The 7,500-nt window shown below is 45.3% G+C and overlaps 1 long non-coding RNA gene across 1 annotated transcript; it reads right to left on the bottom strand.

The window, feature by feature from the left end:
• Positions 1-855: 855 nt before the first annotated feature.
• LOC147212121 (uncharacterized) lies at positions 856-3,187 on the bottom strand. Its single transcript, XR_015105454.1, has 2 exons — positions 1,579-3,187; positions 856-1,487 (listed from the first exon to the last, which is right to left on the bottom strand). It is a non-coding gene; the product is annotated as an uncharacterized LOC147212121 (long non-coding RNA).
• Positions 3,188-7,500: the final 4,313 nt, after the last annotated feature.

The raw sequence follows: 7,500 nt of genomic DNA, 5'->3' as shown, positions 1-7,500 counted from the left end.
TACACACTTCGAACACGGCTGTTATCACCCTGTTCCTGCATTACAATCACACCCATTTGCTTTTGATCTCAGTGTCTGCCACCGTACGGAAAAAGCGGGGGGGGGGGGGGGGGGGGGACACACACACACACACATAAGGGCATTCGTTCTGTATGGAATCAGAAATTAATAGTGTTAACGCTTTGCCAGAAATTCATAATGCTCGACAAAAAAAATGAAAATTCAAGGGAAATCATTAAATAATTAGGTGGAGAAAATAAAATTAAAAACGAAAAAAAAAATTGCAAGGGGAATATAACATGTAATTAAGTTGGCCGTTCACAAGGAATCTCAGACATCAAACTGTATATTTTTTGGTTTTTGGATTTTTCCATAAGTTTTAAGGATTTTTTTTTATAATTCAAAATCGTTTATGAAGAAATTAAAATTTGGGGAACAGTTTTGCGTTCTGTTTTTGTGAATGAAGAACTTGGCCAGGCCAGTAGATCTGCGTGTTACCGGCTGGGTCTTTTACGGAGGAATAATATGTGTGACACGTCTCTTGCTTTGCAGAACTGGAGGAAGTTAAGTTTATTTTCAAGCAAATAAAAACACAACGGACAGACCAGAAGTTGGGACTGGCCCTTCAAAATAAAACGAAAATAACTGAGAGCATATTTCTCAGATAACAACATCGATGTCCGGAGAAGGTGCAGCTTTGCCGCTCCGCGGGGTCCTGTAGACCCCCCCCCCCTTCATACACACATGCAATACGCCTCGAAACGCATCGCTCGCACTGACGCGGGGAATCCTTTACCAAGCTTCCACAACAACGGCGAGAATCTCGTCGCTTCGGCCGCCGTTAGGAGGAAGGGGGGGGGGGGGGGGGGGCATTAAGGGGGAGAGAGAGAGAGAGAGACATGGAGATTTTCTCAGCCTCTCATTCTTTTTTTTTTTTTTTTTTTTTAATTGAACATTAATAGTACACACAAATATACAAATGTACAAATAAACGTGGCACGGTAGAACTGAATGTCAATGAAACAACCAGGGATGAGGAAGAAAAGGACATAAGGACAAGTTAATAGTGTTAACGGTTTGTGAGAAATTTATAATGCTTGACCAAAAAAGAAATTAAAAGGAAATAATTAAATAAATAGATGGACAAATTAAATTAAAAACGAAAAAAAAAAATTGCAAGGGGAATAAACCATGTTATTTGGTCTGCGGTTTACAAGGAATTTCAGACATCAAACTGTATGTTTTTTGGTTTTTGGATTTTTCCATAAGTTTTCAGGATTTTTTTTTTTTTTTAATTATTCAAAATCGTTTATGAAGAAATTAAAATTTGGGGAACATAGCTGCATTCTGTTTTTGTGAACGAAGAACTTGGCCAGGCCAGGAGATCTGTGAGTTACCCCTCAATACCGGCTGGGTCTTTTACGGAGGAATAATATGTGTGGCACGTCTCTTGCTTTGCAGAACTGGAAGAAGTTAAGTTTATTATGCTAGACAAAAAAAGACATTGAAAGGAAATAATTAAATAAATGATAGACAAATGAAATTAAAAACGAAAAAAAAAAATAGGAGAAACATTACTTCCGCTCCTCCAATCCTCTGTTTCTCAGCTCCACCGCTCCTCCGCTATTGGCCCTGGTACCCCCGATCCTCCGAACTCAGGCGAATTGCGTGACGTGCTTCTGCTATTCTCCGCTCGTCCGCTTTTCCGCTTTGGGGCTTGGAACCCCTGAACCGCTGGACATAAGCGAATCACGGGCAGGATTTCTGCCCTCCTCCGCTCCTCCACTCATCCGGTACAGGCCCTGGTACTCCATGTCCGCGACCCCCTCCACCTTAACAAACTGTCACAAACACACACACACACACATATACACACGCACACAAACACACTTACACACACCTTAACTCATCATAGCTGTGCTAATAGCATTAGCCAAAACACATCCACAAGCACACAAACATGATCTCATCCACTCATTCACATGTGTGTGCCCAGAGGTCCGGGAGCTCCATGTTGTAAATGGGCGGTACTTTTACCTACTACGCTACTGCTACTGGCGCTACTGCTATATCAGTGTGTTACGTCTGTGTGTTTTTGCGTCTTAACAAAGGAAGAAGAACGTTCCGTGTTTTTTTCTTTCATGCTGCCTGCAATAAAGTTTGTTCTTAAAATACAATAGGTTATGGGCCCAGAGTGTCTCTAAAAGGCTGGATTACACTGAATATTGTGTGATAGTGAACAGTATTGTGGGAACTCACAATGGAGGACAAGCTGTTTATCGACAAGCTGAGCGGACCGGAGAATTGGGCAACGTGGAAGTTTCAAATGGAACATCTGCTAAAGGCTAAAGGACTGTGGCGAATGCTAACAGAGGAAGACACATTAGCCCCAGATGCTAACGCAGCAGCACAGGGTGAGTTCACGAAACAGAGAGAGAAAGCGTTCTCTGTGTTAGTGCTCAATGTAAGTTCATCCCTGTTGTACCTGATTACAAACTGTAAGACTCCCAAAGAAGTGTGGACTACACTGAAAGATATTTTTGAAAGAGACACGCTGGCAAATAAACTATTTCTGAAGAAGAAATATTTCAGGTGCGAAATGAAGGAAGGAGATGGTTTGACTGAGCACCTCAAACAAATGAAAGAACTGACTGACCAGTTATCAGCAATAGGAGCTGTAATTGAAGAGGAAGACCAAATTGTAACATTGTTGGGAAGTTTACCACCAAGTTACGCTACAGTTGTCACTGCACTGGAAACAAAGATTAACCCTAACCCTAACCCAAGCAAGAAAAACAAATCAAAAAAGAAAATCCACAAAGCTAAAAATGTGGTGTGTGAGGATGAGGATGGTTCATCTGAAAGTGCCTTTGTAGCTAGAAGGGAAAGCTCAGAAAAACCACATCAGTTTGAGTGGTTAATTGATTCTGGAGCATCAAAGCACATGACATGCGAGCAAGGAATTCTTAAGGAATACCAGCAGTTCTCAAAAGAACAGTCAGTGAAGCTCGGTGACGGCAGGGTGGTTGATGCCCTGGGAATTGGAAATGTCAACATGACAATGACCTTCAAGTCAAGCAAGGTAAAAAATGCTACGATGTATGATGTGCTGTATGTTCCAAAACTTTCTGGGAATTTATTCTCAGTGGGAGCTGCCACCAAAAAGGGAACTACGGTTCAGTTTAAGAGGTCCTGCTGCTACATTTGTGGAAAAGATGGAACTCTTAAAGGAATGAGAACACGAAGAGCTGATGGACTATATCAGCTAGATGTGAAAAGAAATGAATCAGTCACTCACAGTGCATCAGTAGCTGCTATCTTGTGGCACCGGCGCCTCGGTCACACTACCAAGCTGAAGGAACTAAAAGGTCTGGTGAACGGAGTGGACTTCTCTGCAGACAAAGTAGTTCCCTTCTGTGAAGGATGTGTGGAGGGCAAGCTGGCTAAAAAGCCATTCAAGTCGATTGGAGAAATACGTTCCGAGCGCAAGATGCAGTTAATTCATAGTGATGTCTGTGGTCCCATGCAAACTGAATCTATAAGCGGATCCAAATATTTTGTGACTTTCACAGACGATTACTCAAGATGCTCCAAGGTATACCTCATGAAACAGAAGAATGAAGTGCTGTGTAAATTCAAGGAATTTGAGAAGACATTCACAAATGAGTGTGGACTAAGCATCCAGAGGCTGAGAACAGACAATGGTGGTGAGTACACCTCAAGGGAGTTTCAAGAATATTTGAAGGTTCAAGGCATCCACCATGAAATGACTGGACCTCACTCATCACAGCAAAACGGAGTTGCTGAAAGAAAAAATAGAACACTCGTTGAAGCAGCAAGGAGCATGTTGTCTCATGCTAAGTTACCAAAGATGTTCTGGGCAGAGGCTGTTGCCACAGCAGCTTACATACAGAACAGGCTGCCTACTTCTGTCCTGAAGGGAGAGACACCGTACCAGAGATGGTGTGGGAAAAAACCTAATGTGGGTCACATGAAGGTGTTTGGCTGTATTGCCTATGCACTTGTCCCAGATGAAGAGAGAAAGAAGCTGGACAAAAAGACTGTGAAGCCGCGCTTCGTGGGATATGCAAACAATGCCAGAGGCTATCGCCTGTACGATGAAGAGAAGAGGAGGATTCTGATCCGTCGAGATGTCGTCTTTGATGAATCCAACTTTAACTTGAAGCAGGAATCGAAAGTACACTGCACAGACACCGAGATAACTATGAAAATAGATGAGAGTGAAACAAAACATGACGAAGTCACTGTTGAGAGCACTGTCAGAAAAAATGACAGAATCAGAAAGCCTCCAATAAGATTTGGATATGATGAGTTTGCTGATGTAGTGACTGTTGATCATTATGCAAACATGTGTTGCGTGACAGAGCCACTCTCACTAAAAGAGGCAATGGAGAGTCCTCATGCAAAAGACTGGCAGGAGGCAGCGGACTTGGAATATGAGTCACTGCTGGAAAACGAGACATGGGACTTAGTCGACTTGCCAAGAGACAGAAAGGCAGTAGGATCCAGATGGGTGTTCAAAGTCAAGCATCGCAGTAATGGAAGAGTGGAACGATACAAGTGTAGACTCGTTGCACAGGGCTACACACAGTTGTATGGCGCTGACTATGATGAAACGTTTTCACCAGTGGTACGATTTAGCTCTATTCGTACATTACTGTCCTTTGCTGTTCAAAAGGGTCTACATGTCCACCAGATGGATGTTGTAACTGCATTCCTCAATGGACACCTGGAAGAAGAAATATACATGGAGCAACCTGAGGGCTTCATCAAACCAGGGCAGGAACATCTGGTATGCAAACTAAAAAAATCAATCTATGGACTGAGACAGTCTCCTCGCTGTTGGAACAAGGCTTTTACGGAGTTCATGATGGAAATTGGATTCAAACAGAGCACATCAGACCCCTGCGTGTTTGTGAGATCAAGACAAGAGCTTGAAATACTAGCAGTTTACGTGGATGATTTGATCCTGATTACAGAGTCAACTGAGAGCATGGACGAGTTCAAAGCAGCTCTCAAGGAGTGCTACAAGATGAAAGACATGGGTGAGCTGTCCTACATCCCAGGCATCTCTGTCATCCAAGATAAAGAAAAGAATCGTATCATTCTTCAGCAGAAGCATTACATTGAAGCCATACTTCGGAAGTATGGAATGGATAATGCAAATCCTGTGGCAACTCCTGCAGATGCCAACGTCAGGCTAAAAAGGAGTGATGGTGTCAGTATGTCAGTGCACCAGCATACCTATCAGTCAATGGTTGGAAGTCTGCTGTATGCTGCCATGGCGACAAGACCGGACATAGCTCAAGCTGTGAGTGCTGTGTCGAAGTTCAATGCAAATCCAGATGCTTCACATCTGACTGCTGTAAAGAGGATACTTCGATACTTGAAAGGGACATTAAATCTTGCTCTGAAATATGAGAGCTCAGACTCCGGAGCTTTAATCGGATACTCGGATGCTGACTGGGCTGGAGATCAAGATGATCGCCGGTCAACAACAGGCGACATCTTCCTTCTGAGTGGAGGAGCAGTAAGCTGGCACAGCAAGAAACAATCAACAGTAGCACTTTCAACAGCAGAAGCTGAATACATCTCACTCAGTCAAGCAGCTCAAGAAGGAATCTGGCTGAAACGACTACTGTGTGATCTCGGTGTAGAGTCTGTGTCCACAGTGATCCTTGAAGATAACCAAGGAGCCATCGCAATTGCAAAGAATCCTGTAAATCACTCCAGGACCAAACACATAGACATTCGCTACCACTATATCCGTGAATGTGTGCAGAATGGACAAATTGAACTGCAATATTGTCCAACAAATGATATGAAAGCGGATATCTTTACCAAGCCACTCGGTAGACAGAGATTTGAATATCTCAGGGGCGAGATCGGACTCTTTTTTGTTTAAAAATGCTTGACAGGTGTACGAAGAACGCTGCCGAGTCAAAGCGATTTCTAAAAAATGTGAAAAAGAGTTCCAGTATAACCAATGTGATAGGAATACTGTCTTAAAAATGGGGTGTTAAACAAGTTTACAGTTTTTGTTGTCGTGGAAGAACACAGCTTTGAAATATTATTTTCTCAGGACTTGGTGCTATTGGTAAAAGTAAGTGGGAGTGTTGTAAATGGGCGGTACTTTTACCTATAGGTGGCGCTACTGCTATATCAGTGTGTGACGTCTGCGTGTTTTTGCGTCTTAACAAAGGAAGAAGAACGTTCCGTGTTTTTTTCTTTCATGCTGCCTGCAATAAAGTTCGTTCTTAAAATACAATACTCCAGTCATACGTCCGGGGAATCCATGTCCGCAGAAGGCTCCCATTGGCCGGTCTAAGGGGTCCTGCTGCCTCAAAGATTCCCCGCCTTTGAAAAGAGAAACATTACCTCCGCTTCTCAGCTCAACCGCTCCTCCGCCATGCGCCCTGGTACTCCCGATCCTCGGAGCTCAGGCGACTTGCGTGACGTTCTTCTGCTCTCCTCCCCTCCTCCGCTTCCCCGCTCCTCCCCTCCTCCGCTATTGGCCCTGGTACTCCCGCCCTGGAAGCCCGAACCGCTGGACATATGCGAATCACGGTCCGGGCTTCCGCCCTCCTCTGCTCTTCCGCTCCTCCGCTCCTCCCCTCCTCCGCTATTGGCCCTGGTACTCCCGATCCTGCGAACTCGGGCGAATTGTGTGACGTCCTTCTGCTCTCCTCCCCTCCTTCGCTTCTCCGCTCCTCCGCTTTTCCGCTTTGGGCCCTGGAACCCCGAAACGCTGGACATAAGCGAATCACGGTCCAGGCTTCTGCCCTCCTCCGCTTCTCAAGTCCTCCGCTCCTCCGTATTTGGCCCTGGTAATCCCGATCCTCCGAACTCAGGCGAATTTCGTGACGTGCTTCTGCTCTCCTCCGCTCCTACGCTTTACCGCTTTGGACCCCAGAACCCCCAAACCGCTGGACATAAGCGAATCACGATCCGGGCTTCTTCCCTCCTCCGCTCCTCCGCTTTGGGCCCTGGAACCCTCAAACCGCTGGACATAAGCGGATCACGGGCAGGGCTTCTGCCCTCCTCCGCTCCACAACTCATCCGGTACAGGCCCTGGTACTCCATGTCCGCGACCCCCTCCACCTAAACAAGCTGTCACGCACACATACACATACACATACACACACACACACACACACACACACACACACACACACACACAGACTTTAACTCATCATAGCTGTGCTAATAGCATTAGCACATCCACAAGCACACAAACATTATCTCATCCACTCATTCACATGTGTTTGCCCTGAGGTCCGGGAACTCCAGTCATACGTCCGGGGGATCCATGTCCGGGGAAGGCTCCCATTGGCCGGTCTAAGGGGTCCTGCTGCCTCAAATCTTCCCCACCTTTGAAAAGAGAAACATAACGTCCGCTCCTCCAATCCTCCGCTTCTCAGCTCCTCTGCTCCTCCGCTGTGGGCCCTGGTACTCCCGATCCTCCGAGCTCAGGCGAAT

This window comes from Fistularia commersonii, unplaced genomic scaffold, assembly GCF_037954325.1.
Source record: "Fistularia commersonii isolate RoL2024-O1a breed Wild unplaced genomic scaffold, RoL_Fcom_v1.0 HiC_scaffold_74, whole genome shotgun sequence".
NCBI classification, from domain to species: domain Eukaryota; kingdom Metazoa; phylum Chordata; class Actinopteri; order Syngnathiformes; family Fistulariidae; genus Fistularia; species Fistularia commersonii.
This window is presented reverse-complemented; position numbering and strand designations above follow the sequence as displayed.